The 22,675-nt window shown below is 35.7% G+C and overlaps 1 protein-coding gene and 1 long non-coding RNA gene across 2 annotated transcripts in view; both read left to right on the plus strand.

Moving 5' to 3' along the window:
• LOC145684700 (sodium- and chloride-dependent glycine transporter 2-like) overlaps positions 1-22,675 on the plus strand; it is a 290,540-nt gene that overhangs the window by 186,522 nt on the left and 81,343 nt on the right. The window lies entirely within an intron of this gene.
• Positions 13,389-22,285, plus strand: LOC145684699 (uncharacterized). The gene is made up of 3 exons (XR_014131369.1): positions 13,389-13,467; positions 19,058-19,278; positions 22,011-22,285. It is a non-coding gene; the product is annotated as an uncharacterized LOC145684699 (long non-coding RNA).

The following is a 22,675-nucleotide window of genomic DNA, read 5'->3' on the forward strand; positions in this document are numbered from 1 at the left end:
TATGACATATAGTAAACATGATATTTTTTTGCAAACGATAACCAACCCTGTTTTTAATGGCGTACTTGAGGGATGTTATTTTTCAAATCGTTAAACTTCGTTGTTTATTAACCGATTTCCAAAATCCAAACGACAAATGAATACTAATAACAAAACCAATTTTACAAAGTGCATAAATGGTTGCATAACCCTCAGGATATTTCTCCCTTTTCAATATCTCTACAAAATTTCATCAAATCGGAAAAACAAAAAATACTAGCATAATCTACAAAAAATTCTAAGACTTTTTTAAAGAATAACATTTTCCAGAAAACTCAAAAATAAACCCGTAAAAAAATCCCAAAATTTTGAATTAGTTATAACTAAAATATTAACCGATTTTCAAAATTCAAACGACAATCAATAGAGACATAAATTTACTATCTATTGAATGTCTTGCAGGTTGTATAACTCTAAGGATATAATTATAAAAACTCAAATAAATCTCTTATTTATACATGTATCTTTAAAATTCAAACGGCATTGTGTTCTGTACGTCCAAAGATCTTAGTTTTTATAGTATTGAGACCATAAAAACACTTATACACTTAAAACATACTAAAAATTACAAGTTCGGATATTGATAATGGAATCTTCTGCTATTTTTGGACTCATTTCTAAAGTAAAACTGATGTATTTTATAACCATTATCTAAATCTTTCAAACCTTCGTACTTAACAACCAACTTATATTTTTCATATCTTTCAACACTTGCTCAGTTTCATCATTATATCTTTGTGGTAATAACGTCTTATATTTCTCATCTAAATGTACTAAAACTCTTTGACCATAACGTTGTGTTTGAATTAATTTCCATAATGTTATCTAGTACGATTTACCTTTTTCTAACTCATCTATGCGAAGGAATCTCAATGCTTTAACATCATTTTTCTTATTCAAATAAGTAGCCATAGCTTATTTGTTATAAGGAAAATGTTCGTTTTATGAGTAATTCATAAAACCACTTCTCATTTAAAATTTACATACAGAACTCAACAGTTGGATAATTCTCTTTTAGACCAGTGTATTTGATTTTTATTCCATCTTTAACGATCTCATCAATCATTTTATCTGTTAAGTGTTTTGTAAATCTAGGTGGAAGAAAGACCTTAACTCCTCACACTCAACTAAAATGCTCTTTCCAAACTTAGTTTTAATCTTTTCCATTTTCACAATCTTATATTCTGTACCTAATTCTAATTCTCTTAATCCAATAACTTGTTTTTGCTCAAGACTTCCAAGTTTATTTAAAAACTCAATATGACTCGCCATCGTATTTATTATACAGAAAATCAATTAACTCTTCAATTTTTATCTTCACCAAAATATTTTAATCATTTTTTGCTAATTTCATTTATGGAAAAACCTCCATAAACACCACAAAAATACATTTAACTATCTAAAACTCTTCTACTACTTTCTCATTCTTGGGATCATATGTAAAGTTCTTTTGTCCAATTAAAATCGCATAGCATATAGTATTATCAGCCACAGCTTCTGCAAAGTCTACTACAATCTTTATGTTTGTTCTCTCATTTACCGATACATTCTTCCTCTTACTACAATTAATCACATACATTGGTCTGTTATCTATAAACTCTTTAGGATCATAGTACATTTCGGTATTACCACATGTTATTCTCTTAAACGCAGTATAATCTTCGTACATCTTAAAACAATCCTTGTTAGCAATATCTAAGTTTCTTGATTCTTTTGGAAATACCTCATTCCTTCCATTTTTAAGATAGGTATTCTTTACCTTACAATGATCGAACTTACTTGCATCTGCTATTTGTTTACCACTTCTATCAGTTTGGAACATTACAACTACGAAATCAGGCATATCAAATTGTCTAGAATTAAATTGAGTAGTAACATCAAACTCCAAGAAAGAACTTACAACAGTCTTCTGAACACATTGATAAGTATGGAATGAAAACATGATTTTAGGTTCTTTAAGAATATTCAACTTTAACTGGCTTTCATAATTAGATTCGTATTCAACAATAGGCATACTTATCTCCATACTTTTTATGTTATTTTTCCATCATGAGGAGCTGTTGCAACTGCTTCTGTCCCAGCCCATTAGTACAATACATCGTTATTGTTGTTAGCTTTTGTAAATGTTATTCTCAATCCACCTATCCACATAACCTCTTTATAATCACTTAAAAAGTCTGGGATTAATCTTAATGGGTACAAAACGCTAAAGTCCTTTCGTAGACCAAGTTTATCATCTGTTTCGAATCTTGCTTGTTTTAAATATTCAACTTCTGGTTTGGAAATCTTTAATGTTCCAATAGCTGTAGATGTTATTCCTGGTAGTTCAATCTTATCTATAACAACTCCATGCTTTCTAACCTCAATTTGAGAAAAGAAGAATGGTAAGAAGTTATCTACAAGTTTTATAGTATCATTTGCACCAAATGTTCCTCCAACTGATGCACCAACAACTTCAAAAGTCATATGACAATCTGATTTGTGTGGATGTATGAACCCATCCCCCACATCGAAATCAAACTCAATATCTTTGTTAGCTTCATTCTAATTATTAAATGTTTTTGTGTTAGCTTTAAAACTTTGTAACTCATAACTCTCAACACTATCCATTTATTATAAAGAAAATCTTGAAACGCTTTTATGGGATATACCCATAAAAGAATCATACATAATAACATTTAAAAACTTATAATCCCCATCCTAACTTAACCTTAGCATTCATAGCAGTACCAACCCCAAAAGCAGCTAATCATTCACCAATCGTGCATCACTACTAAATGCTCTTTTCCATGCTTTAGTTTCTAATTCCTTATCTGCAATATGTCTTGACTCTGTATATTTATTGTCTCTGTAGTATATATCGTGTTCTTTACAAGCCTCATCTAATGGGTTAATACCTTCATCACCTCTTTCTAATCTTTCTTGTAGCTTCGTAAAAGGACCGCAAAATCTCAAGCCTGGTATATGTAACTCTGGTATTCCCTTCATGTTTAAAATCTTATTCATTAGTCCTTTTCCAAGCTTCTCATCATTCCAGAATCGTGGTGGTAATGTATTTAAGATCTTAATCAAATACCCTATACCTTTTGGATCATTAGGAATAAATTGTGAAATCCTATTATTAATCATACTCACTATACCTACTTTCTCATTATAAAAGTTATTATTACAAGCCTTTTCTTCTCCATCTATAACTATTAACCGATCGATTAACTTTCTCACATCATCCATCCATATATATTTTTAGGTATCTCTGTATATTGTTTAATTCCTTCACTAGTCCTTTTAAAGATGGTTTAATATAATTATCCCAAATAGGCTTGATAATATTAATGTACTTAGAACCTCTATTAGAGGTTCTTAATTATGTCACAATACATTTGAATTTTACTTTATGAGAAATTGTACATTCCAAAAATAATTCAGTATCACCGTAACCTGAATTTTACCAAATAATTAGCGAGAGTGATACGGTGTGCGTTGTCCAGGGTTTAATTTCCGGTGTGGCACTCAAACATTGCTGTGTTGACCAAACATAAGATTTCAAACTAGACAGCCGGCGACGTTGGGTAAAGTTGTGCTGACCACTCACATAAGCCCGCTGCAGACTCAGATCACAAGGGACTGTTGCGCAAGGAGTTTTATATCTATCTATCTATCTATCTATCTATCTATCTATCTATCTATCTATCTATCTATCTATCTATCTATCTATCTATCTATCTATCTATATAGATAGATAGATAGATAGATAGATAGATAGATAGATAGATAGATAGATAGATAGATAGATAGATAGATAGATAGATAGATAGATAGATAGATATACAGTGATTCAATAAGAATGTACTAGGCCCATATCGCAGCTAATACTGCACGTAGATCCTTCAAACAAAAAATTGCATTACCAAATCATATCTGTAGAATGCAATAAAAATAGTAGCGAGACCAGTGACGTCTCGTGAATACCTCTAACGGGGGACAACGCCAAAATTTCAAAAGGAAAGTGGTATAACTGTTGGAATCGTTCAAAAGAACATTAAATGTCATGCAACTTTTAGGGGACAAACTTTGTCATGTCCTTTGCCATTTAGCCGCTAGAGGCGTTGATGCAGACTTGTATCTGACTACCCGCAGCAGGCCTTTATCTCAGCTAATAATGCACATAGAGCCGTCAAACAAACAATTGAACTACCAAATTATATGTGTAGAATGCAATAGAAATAGTAGCGACACCGGTGGCGTATCGTGAATATCTCCAACGGGGGTCATCTGCAAAATTTGACATGGAAACAGGGGTTGTTTGTGCCTCCATTGAAACAACCGCACAATGGGAGAAACGTCGAGAGGAAACACGTTTGCATATTTCTTCCTCGTTGGCAGCAACACGTTCGCATTACTAGGTGAAAGTCAGATGGTGCGAGGGTGTCCCCAGTCCTAGCAGGCGAATGCCGGGAGGGTACGTGCAAACCATGCCCCGGCAAACAACTGCCGACGCCTTTGGAGGATTAACTCGGGGCCTAAGCCAAGGGTAGCCCAGACCCACAATGATGTGGATGCACGATGTATCTTGTGCGCGTACGTACAATATGAAATATCTCCCAAATCCGGGAGCATATGTTGTGGGTTTGTTTGTCGTTGTTTCGAACAGCACACTCATTTATCGTTGCTAGTGATTATGTGGTGGTACTCTTGAAGATCCAGTAGCTAACACGTACATGACCTTACTCGAGACATAGTCTATGCTGCCTCGAACAGGCGATTACTGTTATGTCAGACAGAGGGAAGAAGGAGCGATGCTGTAGCTAAAACAGGTAACACAGGCGTGTAGAGTCCGAGAGTGATTAACCTCTGCAGTGTTTTAAAGTGGTCCGTGTACTGGACAAGGTGTCGTGCATTGAGTTCTTTTACCCTTGTGCATTACAATCTCGTGACGGGACGAATACGAAACTTCCACAAGCAGTGAAACCTCTTTGATTGTGTTGAAGTTTGAGTGATTGTAGTAGAAGGTGTCGGCAGTAAATAACATTCATACGGCATATGAATTTGGAGGCATTCCAAATGCTCATGATTTTAGGGGAATGCCGGGAAAATTATTGGGCTGCAGCTCAATTAAACGCTGAACGCTATCCACAGCGACAAGCTATTTCCCACAATCTGCTGCGGAGATTAACAGCACGATTGCGGCAGACAGGCAACATACGTGGGCGATATGGTGTCCGGAGAAGAAACGTACATATTGAAGACGTTGTCATTACTATAATTGCTGCTATTGGAATAAATCCTCATGTATCTTCGCGGCAGATCGCACGAGATCATGGTATCAGTCAAGGTAGTGTCCTGCATATTCTGTGGAAATCACTTTCATCCGTACCACCTCTCTCAGCATCAAGAACTAAGTAATACGGGTTGTAATTTACGGCTTCTATACTGCAACTGGGTGGTCAAACGCGTGAGAGAACATCCGAATTTCATTCGCTTCATTTTATGGACTAATGAAGCGACATTCTGCAGTGAGGACAAGGTGAATCTCCACAATGCACATTACTGGGCAGCGGAGAACCCTCACTGGATGAGAGAAGTCAATCGACAACACCAATATCGCAATAATGTGTGGGGTGGCATTGTAGGGACTCAGAGCATTGGGCCATAGTTTTCTCTGATCATTTAACAGGTGCAATGATTCGTGATATCTTGCGACACCATCTACAGCCGCTATTGGAAAACGTATCGCTCCATATACGTCAGACGCTGTGGTTTCAATTAGATGGCTATCCAGCCCTTAATGCTGCCATGTGTAGGGAAAAGCCAAATGGTCTATTTCCGCAATGCTGGATCGAAAGAGGCTCCAATACACAGTTTCCTCCGCGGTAGTCCGACCTTACTTCTATGGTCTATTTTTTCTGGAGTCGAATTAAGGATCTTGTGTATGTCAATCGACCAATTACAATTTGCAACATGCAAAACCGCATTACAATCGCATTCGTGGCCGACTTGGAAGCTGTTGCTCACAATTACGTACAGCGAATAAATCGTTATATTGCTGTTCGGGGACATCACTTTGAAAATTTGTGAAAGCCATGGGGCATCGACTACACTCCGCAGAATGTAAGCTGATTCTTTAGCTCTTTACTCATCTTTTTCCAATCGCTTGATTGCAATGCCTCAGCTCTCTGTCCCCATATTTTGTTCCATGCATTGGCAACTGCAAATTCGGTTCGTCTTTCTTCGTTGCAACCAATAGTTTCTTCTTCCGTTTTGTTATAGCATCGTACATTGTTCCTCATCATAGTTCTCCCCATCTACTGCGCTTCTGCCGCAGCCATACGGAAACCACTCTCTTCAAATATTGCGTATGTCATTTGTTCTCTCTTTAGAGCTTCATTCAACAGCAGCAAATGTACCTCTGCTTTCTGTTACAGTATGTACCGTCCCCCCGTCGTGGTCTCTTGCTGACGCCATTGTTGTCGCAACTTACACGGTGATTCCGCGTATGCACAATTGTACGTCCCGTTTGTTGCAGACTAGTATTTACTCTTCCCTTTGGTTCCGTATTTAGAAACCCACGCATCATCTGACTTCGACCTCGTAATGCGATCGTGTTGCTGCCACAGAGGAAGAAATATGCAAACGTGTTTCCTCTCGAAATTTCTTCCATTTTGCGCTTGTTTCAATGGAGGCAAAACCAACCTCTGTTACCATTTCAAACTTTGAAGTTGTGCAATGTTGGAGATATTCACGATACGCCACTGGTGTCGCTACTATTTTTATTGCATTCTACACATATAATTTGGTAGTTCAATTATTCGTTTGACGGCTCTATGTGCATTATTAGCTGAGATAAAGGCCTGCTACGGGTAGTCAGATACAAGTCTGCATCAACGCCTCTAGCGGCTAAATGGGAAAGGATATGACTAAATTTGTCCTCCAAAAGTTACATGACCTTTAATGTCCTTTCGAACGATTCCAACAGTTATATAACTTTCCCTTTCAAATTTTGAAGTTGCCCCCCGTTAGAGGTATTCACGAGACGCCACTGGTCTCGCTACTACTTTTATTGTATTCTAAACATACGATTTGGTAATGCAATTTTTTGTTTGAAGGCTCTACGTGCAGTATTAGCTGCGATATAGGCCTCGTACGTTCTTATTGAATCACTCTGTATATATATTATTTTACATTCTCTCAATACCTTACATTCTCTCAATAGCATAAGTAAGGACGAATGGGCCTCTCAGCAAAAATGTTAAACGGAACCACTCTTAGCACAATCATGAGTCACGTAAAATTTACAGAGAACAGTGTTTGGATTTTCTACGTTCTATCTAGTGAGTCACTACTTGCTCATACGCAAAATATGCACATTATTATTATTATTATTATTATTATTATTATTATTATTATTATTATTATTATTATTATTATTATTATTATTATTATTTTATAGCGTGCCATAATTTTCGTTTATTCTGCTCTACCAACCTCGAGAGTCTACGACATCCCACATTTTTTATGAGGTGTGGTTGACCCACTTTTTCTTGTTTGGTTCGATGCTGGTTTCACTGCCCTTTTCCCACCTTTGAAAAACACTAAGCACGGCAGATCGCGAAAACTCGACAAGTCGCGCTGTTTCCGAAATGAAGCTCCCAGCCATTTGATCACCCTGATATATTGTCGTCCTTCCCCATTTAAGGAACAAGCACCACACTGACTAATCGAGTAAGATTCCTTTCCTGGCACGCGGTTGTGTTATGCCTCGTAGATCTTATCTCAGACTAATAATTTCGTTCAAAGAGTAGCGAGTAGTCATAATGTTTTCGCTGGTCAGTATAAGTTTTGTTGGATTTTAATTTACTAAATAATCGCTCAGATTTTACCGTCTTCACAGGTAAAAATAAGATATAGTTGGAACAACACATAACACCCTAACATTATAAAGTTTAACTTGGAAACTAAAATGAGCCTCTTTTTGTTCTGGGCCTCTCAATGTTGCGGGCCCTGCAGGCCCTTTAGTTCACCACAGCATTCTCTCTACTCAAAAGGATAGTGACAAATAGAAAAGTCAAAATTCATTCTGTCTATTTTTCATGCATCATACACTTCAAAAAATCATATAATACTGATAATTGTAAGAAAATATTAATATTGTTCGTTTGTTTTCTGTATACAAAGAACCATTTAGGTTATTTATTTCATTTCCTGGTAATAAGCGAAAATAAGAGCTTCATGTGTTAAGCAGATGAAAGAAAATTTATGAACGCTATGCAAATAACTGTTCTCTGCAACCTAATTCCCATTTTTCGTACAGAAACTCTATTCGTACCTGCAAAACGAAAAGATTTATGTTACCCATCAATAAAAAAGTGAGCGTCTGGTGGCGAAAAGACGAAGTACTCCGAGAAGGGGCAGGGTACAATAACCTTAAGAAAAATGTAAAGGAATGTTTTTGGACCCTCTATAAGGGTGAATTGCTTATTAGGAGATACTTTGGAAGGAAAAGAGGGGGAAAAGGTGTCAGCTACCGTACAATATGAAAATCGAACCTTCTGATGCCTTATCAGAAACTAAGTAGGATTTGTCTTCATCACGATATATAGTATCGCCCATTCTTTGGGTAAAAGACATTGGAATATGTTTGCCTTATATTGATATTTTAACAAAATATATATACAAATATAAAAAGAACAGTTCCTATTTACCAATTTTGATTCAACGAGTATATGGAACCTGTTGAAAATAGCTAAGGAAAATACTATTATTATTTTTAGCAAGAGTGGAAAAACTTAATAATAATTGCACAATGACGTTTCAGACCAATTGGTAAGTGACACTAGGCCTTAAGGATGACCCTTTTGTACTCATGAATTGTTTGCCAAACACGCGAAGGTTTCACACAGTAGGAATTGAGATTGTAGACTGTGACGTCATGTTCTTATATTTTCCCGTCTGAAGGAAGTCGTTTGAACTCTAACTTGTAACGAGAGAAGTAGACTATTTTTGATGTTATTATACATCACAAATATCGACATTTTAATTATTTTTTTCTGAATTTTGTCGGAGGGACTCGAACCGCGGAACCCTAACTCACGAAACCAATGCTCAAGCCACTATCCTAATACTGCTCTTTTATGTAAGAGTAATGAAACGCTTGGGTATGTAACAAATTCCAAACGTTTACGATTCCAATATTTTATTAATGATGAAACACTGATTTCAGTATTGATAAAATACTATAATCCAGAGAATTCAAGTTTAAATTTTAAAAGAGACTGAAGGTATCTCCGTAACATATCTCTATTATATTCGGTTATTCTCCTTTTACAGTTATTTCCAGTAACCTTGAACGACAGGGACACCAACACAGATACATCGAGGACATTTGATATTTCAAAGGTTCTCCCATCGGGAATCGAAACTGGGACCCCGCCAACTGAACTATCTGATGATTGGGGTGCCTGGTTCGTTCCGAGGCAAGTAAGCCAAAGACGGACAACATCTTACTCGTGGGTTTTCAGGGGACACTCCCACTTTTTCATTCCACCGATTCGTCCATCATAATTCACTTGCTTTATTCATAGTCTTCCTCAACCTAAGAGGCATGGTCGTGGGACATTAAACGTAAAGATTTCATTTTCAAGCTGTTAATCCAAACAAATCCGAATCGAAAAACAGTCGTATTTTCTACCGCTCATTAACGTATTTTCACCAAAAAGAAATAGGCCTATGTAGAAAAAACGTGGGGAATCATAATTCCATTCAAAAGTTAAATAGCAGACTCACAATACTTTAAACTTAAACGAAACCATTACATATCGTTTGGAACTTTTCCAAAATAAATACGGATATTCTGAAAAGTGGCAATATAGTGTCTGTTTTCAAACAAAACTGAACCAAATTACGATTCATTTTCTGAAATAAACGGACACATTCTCTTTCAAGTTTAAACCAAACACAAAACAGTTAACCCAGAGATGGCATGGGTCCGTTAGAACAAACTACAGACCACTGAACCAGCTCCCACCGTGACCCACTCTGACCCATGGCCCACCGTGACCCAGCACCCAACGTGACCCACTTTTACTGATTACCCACTATGACCCACTCCGACAAACCAACCACCATGAACCACTGACAAGCCATAACACTTTGTCACCAACTCAAAATCATGTTCAACGGCCTCTTCTATATCGACTAAAGAGTTTACACTTGTAATACAACCAGTATGTGAAATTCTAACTAATCGGAGTGTGAATTTCTACGGTCAATCGCTCATGCACGGCTCTGTTACAATAATGATGGATCTGACCTTTACGATATAAAATGGTAGTTTGTCATATGTAAAATTACGATGAATTTCAACTAAATTATCATGGCCTAATTATTTTCTTGTTCAATTATCGATACTTTTCAGTGGAAAACGGATGAAATTTTTAAAGTCCTAAATCAAGGTAAGTAGACCAACGTACAAAAGCTTAAACTGCAAATTTTGTCTCTATTTTTCTCACAACTTTATGGCTTGATTGCGCTATGCTCTAAGCGCTCCATATAATAAACAAGCGTCAGCAATTATTATAGTAGAAAGCGCATGGTAAGCAGGGGCGGATCCAGGAGAAGCGACCGCCCCCAGAAGAGGAATCTCTTATGTTATATATAAATAAAAACCAGAGTTCGGAGCTGTTAAAAGTATCTCTAACTAGCAGTATTACAACCCCCCGCCTGTACCGCCAAGTGCGTTCTGGATCCGCCCCTGATGGTAAGCATATATGGATATATAATGCGGAGCACTGTATCGTTTGTTTCTGAACTAATATCGATCGTTTTCGATTATTTTTACAACCCACTATCTCACTATCAATTTACCATATATAGAAAGAGCCCCCTCTTCCTATAAAGGACAAGTTTAAAAAATGCTAGGACACGTTCTGTTCATTTTCAGTAAAGAGTTAATATACTGAATATCAGCTCCGTAAGTTAAACGGCTTGTAAGACAGTAACTGTTTTTCGCAAAAATTCGGATCCCCACTATCCCTTAGGATATTATTATAATGAAAGGAATATGATAACATCCAAGTTTGGATTAAGGCCTAAGAATATACCAAAATTCATTTCGTTTGACTGCAATTTAGCCGTGATGCTTAGGCACACATAGTTACTTTCATTTTTTAAATTTATATATTAAAGTGATTCAAAAATATATCTTTTCCTGTAGTTAGATCCTCTAAAAACTTACAAGCTGTGTGTCTCGAAAGCCAAGTAGTAGTGTAAGTCCTATTGCTATTATTAGAATTCCAAATATCAATATCCAAAAATGCCTCAAGTTGTTTTTTCACCTAGAGATACTAAACTCAGGCACGTAAACAGAACCAAATGAAAAAGGGAAATTGAGGCCTTGAATGTAAAACGTAGACAAATTGAAAAGTGTTCAGAAGCATATTTTTAAATCACGCTCGACCCTACGCATAGGAGCTAAATACGCGGTTCTGGTAAGTTTTCATCATCAGTATCTCGCACGTAGCATATATAAATACAGCAGAAATCAAGTTGCTATTACTGGCGGTCTTCGTGGATGAGTGTAGTAGCGCAATGCGCTAGTAATTTTAATTACCTTTGGCGTGAGTTCAAATCCGGGCCAAGGAAAGAATTTTTTATTTTTATATAAAAAATAATACTCCAAAAGGTGATTCACTTACATTACCTGTGTAGGTTTGCCATACGATTCCACTGTATAGGTATTAGTAGTAGTAGTAGTAGTATTAATAGTAGTAGTAGCATTAGAAGCAACAGTAGTAGTAGTAGTAGTAGGAACCGGTTAGAAGCCCCGAAGGGCTCGTTTTGTTCTACCTTGACTGCCATGATATAAATTTAACCTCAACTCCTTCTTCTGTTTTCTTCTTCAATTCGAACAAAGTGACCAGAATGTTTGGACCAGGCCCCCAACCAGCCAAGACGTTTGGAGGGGACATAGATATGTTTGGGGCTGATAAGTGATTAAAAATTCTCTTACACATATTTAAATTGTGTTTTGTGTGTTGACATCTGGAGGGGCGACGAAAACTTTAGGGAGGGCCAGGTTCCCTAGCAACGTCTTATTGCGGGTCTGGTTTGGACAACCGCAAACTGCAACCAATCAGAAACGTGTTTTTATTTTCTATGGCTAGGGTCGAGTGTTAAAAGAAATATGTTGTTCATGCTGTCTACAATGCAGGGAGCAGAGCGGGTCGCAGTGCGTCATGGTGGGTCGCAGTGGGTCACATGCTATTGACCCACTACCCACTGACACTAAGGAAACTCGACCCACTGATTCACTGACACTCCAACTCTGATTGGCACTTTTCAGATTACCCGTACATATTTGGAAAAGTTCCAAACGATATGTAATTGTTTTGTTAGTCTGCTGTTTTGTTTTTGAATGGAATTACGATTCCCCATGTTTTTTCTTTACAAATTTATTTCTGAAAACACGTTAATGAGCAGTAGAAAGTAAAACTGTTTTTCGATTCGGATTAGTTTGGGTTAACAGCTTGAAAATGAAATGTTTCGTTTTCTTACGTTTAATGTCCCAGTTTCGATTCACGGTGGGAGAGCCTTTGAAATATTAAATGTCCTCAATGTACTTGTGTTCGTGTTCATGTCGTTCAAGGTTACTGGAAATAACTGTAAAAGGAATAACCGAATATAATAGAGACAAGTTATGGAGATACTTTCGGTCCTTTTCTAATTTAAACTTGAATTCCCTGGACTATAGTATTTTATCATAACTGAAATCAGTGTTTCATCGTTAATAATGTATTGGAATCTTAAACGTTTGCAATTTGTTAGATACGCGAGTGTTTCTTGACTCTTACATAAGAGAGCAGTATTAGGGTAGTGACTTGAGCATTCGTTTCGTGAGTTGGGGTTCCGCGGTTCGAGTCCCGCCGAGGAAATTCAGAAAAAAAATAATTTAGAATGTTCATATTTGTCATGTATAATAGGGACCCACAGAGCACATCACAGCCAGTGGACGTACATATTAGATCCAGAACGTCCAGTTTTAGTACATTGACTTATGCGTAACATCCATTGGTGGTCCATATTACGTTCGGCAATGGATATCCACATTCTGAACTTGAGTGGACGGTCCATTGGATGTCCATATTACGTTCAGAAGTGAATATCCATTTTCTGGACTTCAGTGGATGGTCCATTGGATGTCAATATTTAAACCACGAATGAAACGTCCACGGAGCTACATGATCTGGATTAAAAAAGGGACGTACGGAAAACAACATTCAATTGTTAGTGACGGCACATGCGCAGATCCTTGCACAGTGCACTCTCAGCAAGTTTGAATTCAGTGGTTGAGAAGCGTAGAAATTTCAGTTATATTAATACTTTTAGTTCTATGTTGGATTGAAGAAGGAAGAGAGAATAGGAACTGCGAAAAAGGTAAGATATGATGAGTGATTTGTTTATATAGATTTATTCCGCTGCACCATTTATTTTACAACTGAAAGTTTTTGTGTGTGGACAAAAGTAACTCATTATCAATTATAGGCTGGGGTAACGTAGATAGGCACATGGGAATTGGTAATATATATATATCAGTGAATTCAGATGGTGAAGGGTGTAATAACACCCTCATATAAGATACTAGTAAGGTTCGTTCCTTCTGTACCAAAGCTCAGGACTCAATTCGACATTACTCGAGAAGACGGTTCTACCAAATTTTGACAGATTTCTTACATTCCCAGGTTAGATTAGAGTTTTGTATTTCTTTTAGCCGATCATGCACAAAATGAGGAGCTCCATTACTACTTGCAGATTGACTTCAGGAGGGCTCAGTATGGGTTAACTACTGTATCGCCGGACCAATTTTAGAAAATTTACCAGATAAATTGGAGAGTTTCTTTTGGTTCGTGAGTAAAAGTAAGTTGAGGGTGATAGTTACCAAAATACTTGTCGTTAGTTATTTTTGATATTGTAAGCTACACTTTATATATGGGGGGCGGAAGGGGAAGGTTCTAGATTACTGGTCCCCCATGCAGATTAGTAGCTGGGTATGTTTCTTTCTGTACTAAAGAGTATACATTTAACTTATACAGTATTGCCGAGCGAGCGTTAGCCAGTGAAGGCGGGTTAGAGCCCCGCAGGGCACGTTGTTTTCTGTCTTTATTACTGATCAATGGGAAGGGGGGCCAGTAATCTAGAACCTTGCCGGGCGGAAGGGACTATTTGGCAGTATATTTGTTATGATTTTTGGGAAAGGCAGTGCGTAAATGACAAGGTTGTGTCATATCGTGATTGAGTTTTATGAAGTTATACAAAAATGAATGTCAGTTGTCGAAATTGTGTGAAAGGCATGGTCTACTAAACAGGCAAAAAGTTTATTGTGACTAGTGTAAACAAATTGAAGCTACAGAAAAGAAGAGGAACATTTAACCAAACCTAATCGAGTATAATCTAATTTAGTACATTTTGGTACTTTTTCGGATTGCATGTAGTACCTCCCCCAAAGCTGTGCAACACATAAGGCGTGCATTTTATGAAATGAACTGTTAGATGAAATTGTTTTCCACCATCCTCGTTTATGCGTATACTCATCGCCGCTGACGCGCCTGCTCCCTACGGACGCTGTTTCTGCTCTCCTGTTTTGACTCGGTTAGATGGCATTCGTGCTTTTTACTGGCCACGTAGCACAAATTAGTCAGTGTTTTATGGACTAGCTTTTATGCCATACGTTCACATCGTATTTCGAACATTAATCATTATCAAGTGAGCCAGGGCCAATATCTAGTATTTTGGGTGGGAAACTAAATAATATTCCTTTTCTTATTTTCGTATTCTGGCAATACAGCAGTAATACCATAAGTATAAATACATTGCGGAAGTGAGCTCGTCCGTGGCTAAGCAGTTGGCGTGCGAGACCCGAGTTCGATTACCGGCGAGAGCTCAGGTGGTTCGGATTCCACGTTAATCAGTAAGTTTACGTCTTATATACCCTTTTCCGTATAGATTTTTTATCGTGTATTTAAGTATCAGCGCTTTGCCAAGAAACAGAAATGTCAGTTAATAAATGAACGTAAAAGGTCTATAGCATCTTTTTTTTTTTGGATCATAATAGTAAAGTTTATTATTTACAATATCCTTTATATTTATTAAGTTGAAATAATTACTAGCAAATGCTAGCAGCAGGCCCGTATCCAGGGGGTCTAGGGGGGCCGGGCCCCCCTAAATTTTTGCTGGCCCCTTTAAAAATTTTATGATACGCTTAGATATGAACTATAATATGGTTGGATCAGGCCCCCCCCCCTAAATTTTTGGGCTGGCTACCGGCCTGGCTAGCAGTGATATTTTTTGCTTTGTCACATCTGCCACAGGTGGATAGAAGAAATGTCATTGGTTAAAGATTTTAGCTCTCAGATTTCTAGAAGCTGGGAGTAGGAGATGTAGCAGCGTCTTTTCTTCGACATCTATGCGTATTGATATCTTGCGAAACTTCATAAATACGTCCATATATTATTTAGTAACGTTACTATATTATATATTTCCAATAACGAGGAAGATTTAGTAAGGAAAAAGTAATACAGGTTAACACATCCTATGTTTTTTTTTCATTATTTCGGTATTTTCCAGTTTTTTTTTGTACTTTATTTTCATTCGAATTAAGTACTTTCTTCCTACTTTGTTTTCGTGTGAGAGGAAATTTTCATCTCCTTGTATACTTCATGGCGTTTGTCATGGTTCCTTCGGGGCAGAGCGGTGTGATGTGGAGGGACATGTGTGTGAGCTCACAGTAAGAAAGTTTAACGTTATTTTCCATCACCGATGGACTTGTACTAATAACTATCCGATTTAATTTTAAGCTTTCCTTCGGACATGTAATTTATTCCTATTTACTTAGTTCACCTTTTGATTAGAGTAATTTCTATTATTTAAATTTTCTTAAACTGAATTTTTTTAAATTTTCCTTTTTATTATCTTTGCTTATTAACCAACTTTGGTGGTAACGAAGTTTGTTTGTTATATAGAATTTGTTTGTAAATTCCAATTCTGAAGGTCGTCTAGCGGAGACGAAATAACTAAGACGCAGTTAATAAGGGGGAACTTTCTAACGGTGGTCCTCCTTCGTATCTCTGCTTGGTCACAGACTTATAGCTGGTTTGAGGATAGTATAATCGGTCTGTATTGAGAGGATCATACGTTTTTGGGGTCTATGGCTAATTGTTTCGGTTTAAGTCAACAAATAGTTGTAAGTTTTGTAAGTCCATAGCACACCATCTCCAGAATTAAATGGCATTTGCGGTACTGTCCTAGTAGAAATGCAGTGTTAGGTTCATACGTGTAGCATGTTACCAGAGACACGAGTCTGAAATATGAAAAATTGTCAAAAAAATTGCATCATCAATTTGGTTTTAGTCTTAATATTTAAAGATTTGGTTTTAGTCTTAATATGTAAAGGCTAAATTGTAAGCTATAATGGACGTAGTTAAAATTGTAATTGATTTCATAATTTCTTCTAAGACAGTTAATGATTTTTTATCCAGGATAACACGGAAATAAAATTTACTTGAAAGAAAAGGGTCGGGTTGAAAATGGGCTGTAGTGAAATAATTTGACGTGCAATGACTCAAATATGTTTATCTCATTAAAAAAAAAATAGTACAATTTTTATGTTGCACATTTAATGTGCGATAAATATATTTTCGTAGTAAGTCGGCTCAATGTTAGATAGATAACATTTTTGAAGTCGATTACAAATATCTACCTTATAACATTTTTCCTTTCAATTACACATAATATATCATGTCTTGCTCGACGGTGAGTAATTGAACTGTATTGTACTGTATTGTGAGTAGGCTACATTCCTAATACTTTAGATTTTAGTATATCGTATACACCTGTGTAATATCCTCATTTTTATCAGCAACTTACCTAGAGCTCAAAGGAAGAGTCTTTTTTTTTTCCTGTGGGCCCTACTTTCCTTGGTAAGGCCGCTCAAAGAGCTCAATTTTTAATTTTATTTTCGGTTTATAGGCAACTTTCGAAAAACAAAGGACCAGGAAAGGGTGTGGGGTATTGGAAAGAAGTAGGATAAAGCTTATTCATAAATTAACATCTCGTTACTTTGTCATTCAGGACTCAGATAAATGTTTGTAGTTAGCATGTCTATTTTGACCTAATGGTCCAGTTTTACTGCAAGCCTGTATCTGCGCACTGCATAACAGAAAAGCAGAATGTTACCTTATGAACAGCTCGTATTCGATTTCTTTCCAATATCCTATTTCCTTTCCTGGCAAATTGTTAATCGAAAGTTGCCTAAAAGCCAATGTAAAATTCAAATTTGGACCCTTAGAAGGACTCTTCCAATGAAAGGAGGTCCCACAGGAAAAAACGCAAGATAATTTATTTTGTCTCCTTTTGACTTCTAGAAGCTCCTGTAGAGCTTGTCCACGATTTTTGTAATACCATATATATATATATATATATATATATATATATATATATATATATATATATATATATATATAGATAGATAGATAGATAGATAGATAGATAGATAGATAGATAGATAGATATAGGGTGGGTGGGTGTTGTTCAAGTAGTTTATGCAATTTCACATCGTCATCGTAGGTTGTTACCATTTTAAAAAGGATGCATAGGTATTTCCTTCACAAATGGTTGAAAAGCAGTAAATAAATAAATAAATAAAATACTGGTTAATTTTTTATTTTTTACTGTAGTGACGTGATATGTATTAATGCTCTTCTTGCTTTATATATATATTACCGTTTTTTAACCATTCGTGAATCCAGTGTTTTTGTATTCACTCTATTAGTAACAACGAGGATACCAATGTAAAATCGCCAAAAGTACTTTCGTTTATTTTCTTCATTGCATGTGTGTTGAGCTATTATTTTTTTGGTTTATATATCGTCACAGCCCACTCTGACTTAGATTACAAACACCTTTCTTCTACGTCTTTGGAAGGCTCCCCTATTGATGAAATTTAATTCTAACACTGGGAAGACACTCGCTTAAAGTAGTAGACAGGATGCAGGCAAGCCTTCGTTGCCCGTGGTTGTCCATTTGAACGAAGTTGTTCGAATAAAACTTTACCAAAAATCACCTTAGAAGTTCGTATATTCTTTTAGGATGATTATCACGGTTCAGCTTCGAACAATAGAAGTCACAAATATCATTCTAAACCCTAAGTGTGCAAAGAACTTGAAATCAAAGATTTTATGCATAAATAACGTACTATAAATTATCCTTTTATTTCTCTATCCGTGCTCACATATGTAGCTTTTTCTAACTGGACAATTGCCCAACACTGTGACCTCATTCACATTTGTAGCTCAATTTTTAAAGGTGCTTCATTTTTTCCTTCCATAGTATTACATTCGAGCATCGAAACCTTTAACGAGTCATTTTTTTTTTTTAATTTTGAGTAGATATATTTTGGGGGGAAGGAGAGAAATTTTGATCTACGGAATGTATCAAAAAGTCGTTCCTACGCTTGGGAGGTGATTCTAGATCAAAATGGGACGAAAATTTAGCATTTTTGCACTGGGTCCTCTTTTGACTCCGGGGAAACTTATTTTTATTTGTGACTTTTACACTAATTTGTCTCAGCACTGAAGGGAAAGGGTATGAGATATTGGAAAGAAGTTGGATAGGACCTATGCGTTAGGTAACATCACGGTTTGTCTTGCCGGTTAGAATTACGAAAACGCATGTAAATAGAGCTAGACACGATGTCTTTGAGGTTTTTGTTCTCCTGTTGATCTCTAGAATTTCGCCTCAAGCGTTGTAAACAACCTTCTGATTCAACCTGTGTAAATAAAACTTACATTTTCGAAAAATAAAATAAGCTTGGACGTATAAGTATTAAAAATATTCTACTACAGCTTTTTAAGTAAAAGTAGTGTTACAGAATAACGATATCTGCACATATAAGTGTATTGTATATAAAAATCGAAAGTTACATAAATTTCCATACTTTTAATTCTATTTTAAATTTCCTTATTTAATACAGACAGCTAAGACAAGGCTCGTAGCAAGCTGAGAAAGGCTGAGTACACCTCAGATCTGAACACAGACGATGAAGGACGTTTACGTAAACGAAAGGAACAAAGGCCTTTAACACCAGAAGTTAACAGTGAAACTTCGGACGACCTAAAGTAACTAAATCTATTAGGAAGCAAGATGTTGGCGTTAGTTCCGTGTGCCTTGCTTCTGCTGAAGATAAGGAACAAAGTAAGTATCTCATTTAAATGAGCTATATTAGACAAGCTTCGCTAACACTTCCATGTGATAAGTCACGTTGCACGCACATTGCACCTATTTAGGCATATGCATTGGTCGGGAAATGCAAAACTAGCTGAACTGAATTTGATGGATTTAATTAGGCACTTTATTTTGTTAGAAACTATTAGAAGTTCCAAAGTTCGAATATATTTTAATCCCGTTTTACTTTTCAACTTAGTTAAATCTATTATTAAAACATATGAAGCTCAAGAAATAACGAATAAGTTCTGTGCATAATTTTGTGCTTCGTGAGGATCCATGCGAAAGAGAATATTAAAGTTTTATATAATTTGTATTACTTTCAAAATTGTATAGGGTTACAGGAGTACAAGTAGTTATACTTTAGCTGTTAGACATATTTCGACAGTTCAATGCAGCAACCTCGTAGATCAACAGTACAGGATTTGGTAGAAATATCTATTCAGTATTAGCTGCTAACTCTGTTGAAACTGCCCCTTTTCTGCGTCGATTTGTAGCTCTGAAGGCGAATTCAGATCTTTTTTTTTTTTTTCATTACAGAAAAGGAATGAAATGCTATGGTTCATATCTTGCTAAAACCTTATAGTTATATGCTTTTGCTCACAAATGATAAAGCTAAAAAGGCAAAATATCTTGATTTCGCCAAAAGTCGACATATCTGCTTATGCCTTTCTGGAGAAAAGTGCAATAATGTATTTATAATTACAACTATGTGTTTGAGATACTGAGTTTGGGCAATTACTTGGTTTGAAGCAGAAATCGTCTGCTATCTTTATGCATTCAAATCAGACTTTTTATAAAAATTTGAAACTTGTAAAAAGTATAAAAATTTCGACATATAGTATAGGTGTTCGGATCCCGAATCTATCCTTCTGTTGGAGATTATTAGAGTTCTCTTTAGTTTTCCAATGAATGAAGGGATAATGATTCTGCAAAGACTCAGTAATTTCTTAGGGCTCAATATTTTCGTAATTTCATTTCAGTTTTCAAAGTTTTCTTATTAGTTGAAAGCTCTTTCAAGTTAACCGAACAAGCAGCAGTAGAGAAAAAGAGAACAATAAACTCCCGATTATTCGCGGAATTAGCTGGCAGAGGCACCGCGAATAGCTGAAAATGACAAACAATACTTGTTCGTAAAATAAGAATTGTCCTAGCTTAAAAACTTATTGTATTGTACGTAAAACGTAAGAAAAAGCGTGCAAATATGTATACAGAACACTAAAAATATTTGTGCCGGTATTGTTCAGTACAACGTAAAACAATCAACGAAAAAGTGTATATTTACAGTGAAGCCAAGGTACGATACTGTAAGTTAATTTATACTCTATATTTAAACTCTCGTTCTGTATGACTCGTGCAGTAGCTTTATTGAGTTAACTTTTTTCCGGGAGACGCCAGCGTATAATCGGGAGTATGCTGTAGTTTATTGAAGAATGCTATAATCTGCTGTTGCTGTTAGCTCACCATTCACTTTCTCAGTTTGTTTGCATGTAGTAAAACCCAATTGGAATTGGCTAAGGTATGATTTTAGTTTTAATGAAAAATGTGTTCAGGTAGGCAGTTTCTTTGTGTAATCAATTATTATTATTATTATTATTATTATTATTATTATTATTATTATTATTATTATTATTATTATTATTATTATTATTTCCTTTTCCTTCAGATTTTCTTAAATACTTTTGAAATTAAAATTAATTTTAACACTAAATAACAACCGTAACCGTTTATAGTAAATTTGTTTCCCACATTGCAATGACAAGACTCTCTCCAAGCACTATGTTCCTTTGTGATTTGTGGTGGATGGAGTTAATAAAAAAAGGAAGTCAAAATATGTCTTTCTCAGTGTCATTCTAAGAATGTGAAATGATGATGTCGCGCCATACAATATTTCAAATATAGATTTTTTTTCAATAAAAAGTTTTATATTCCATATAGTTTTAGAAAAATAAAGTAATAAATAGACTATGCTTTATGGTATACATTAGGGATTATATACAAACATTATAATTAGGAAGATTTCATGTGCTTTGGAGGTTGATTCCTGCAAGGACACTGAACATGTTAGATTAGTGGAAAGCATGCAGTGTTGCACCCAATTGTGGTAAGCATCAGAGGGTACTTTTCTGCTTTGCTGGCGGCTCAATTCTCATTTGACAGTAGAAAACTTTGAATCTCTTCTTGGTTTTATATACATTTTTCAGCTTTCTTCCAACTGCAATATCTAATTCTGTAATAGTTTGTCATAACAGAAAAAAGTGTAAGGGCATGCATTTCTTAAAGTGCTTTTCTTCCTTTTTTTCCGTAATATGATTTCGTAAATTTCCATAATTATTCATCTCAACACATTCTTTCTATTGTCCAGAAGACATGGCTTCCTTTGAAACATGCTATTTTAAGTGCTTAATCTTTCATAATGCTTACGTAAACACATTTTAATAACAATACATTTTGTAATTTGTGGGTCAATTTGGAATTTGTAATTTTAACTTTGTACCTTTGAGTCTCGTTTGTATAGTTTAAAGTTAGAAGTTCTCAGGTTCGATCCCCGACCCCGGTCACGTAATTTTTACTCTTTAAAATTAAACATAAAAACTTATTTAACTACAAGCTCATAATTTGTTTTTTTTTTTTTTAAATAATTTTGATCGTTCTGATGTTGATAGTATCTAGAATTAATTTTCCCATTTTCTTGATTTCAGAAAAAAGAAATGTGGAGAACAGCAATAAGAAAGGACTTAAGTCAATCACTCATTGTGTACAGGACCAGATTTCAGTGTTTTGTGCCCATGGGCCCTAGCGAAATAGCTAGATATTTTTATAGCGAAATAGCTAGATAGTTTTATAGCGAAATATCTTACTATTTTTAAATAGCTAGATAGTTTTATGTATTTTCTTTGTATACAAATGTAAAAAATTACAATCTTCTTGAAAATAAATAAGGAAACTTTTAAGAACTTTAAGACGTAATGACAGGTCACTCAATAAAGTGTATTGTTATCTTATTTCTTTCTTTTTGTTACGACTTCCTTATTTTTATAATGTATACAATTTCAAAGTTAAGTATTTGAAACGTTCTCGGGCATTAAGGGACGTCATGTTTAAGTTATTATTTCTTATGAGTACGATAATATAAAAAAAGAGGTTTTGGGGACAATATTAAAAAGCTAGAAGAAGAAGATTAGCTGTCCAGCCTGTTGTCCATACAAAGGAAAAGAGAGAAGTGATATTTCAGAAACGAATTATGGAACTTCAGGAAATGAAATGAAATCTTTAAGTTTTACGTCTCACGGTTATGCCGGTTAGGCTAAAGGAGACGGTGATGATGAGAGATTAGTGAAATGGTGGAATGAAGAAAGTGGGAGGA

The sequence above is a fragment of the Thermobia domestica genome, chromosome 5 (genome assembly GCF_964235325.1).
Source record: "Thermobia domestica chromosome 5, izTheDome1.hap1.1, whole genome shotgun sequence".
Lineage (NCBI taxonomy): Eukaryota > Metazoa > Arthropoda > Insecta > Zygentoma > Lepismatidae > Thermobia > Thermobia domestica.